Here is a 391-nt window from a genome sequence, read left to right on the forward strand (position 1 = left end):
TTTTCCATTCATTGGGTCAAATATTCCATTTAGGATGCGTTACTTTATAATAGTGGCGGTAACATAAAAAATGGAATATTTATATCCCAAAATTTTATTGTTTGTTTGAAGTTTTGTCATTCATTGAAATTTTTTTTATTTAAATATATATTTGTGGTGAAGTTTATACTTTTTAATGATCAGCATTCCCGAAAATAATTTTTATCATTATTCTATATTTTATTGTACCAAAGTGACGTTATATCAAATGCGATGGTAATAATTCAGAAAAAACAATACAAAAAATAGGTTAAATAGTGATTTTTATTTTTCACCAGCCAACAGCAGCAACAACAACAGTAAAGAACAGCCAACAACGGTCTAGTACAGATTTCTCTCCTGATATATAAAT

This window comes from Trichinella spiralis (genome assembly GCF_000181795.1).
Source record: "Trichinella spiralis strain ISS 195 chromosome Unknown Scfld4, whole genome shotgun sequence".
NCBI lineage: Eukaryota > Metazoa > Nematoda > Enoplea > Trichinellida > Trichinellidae > Trichinella > Trichinella spiralis.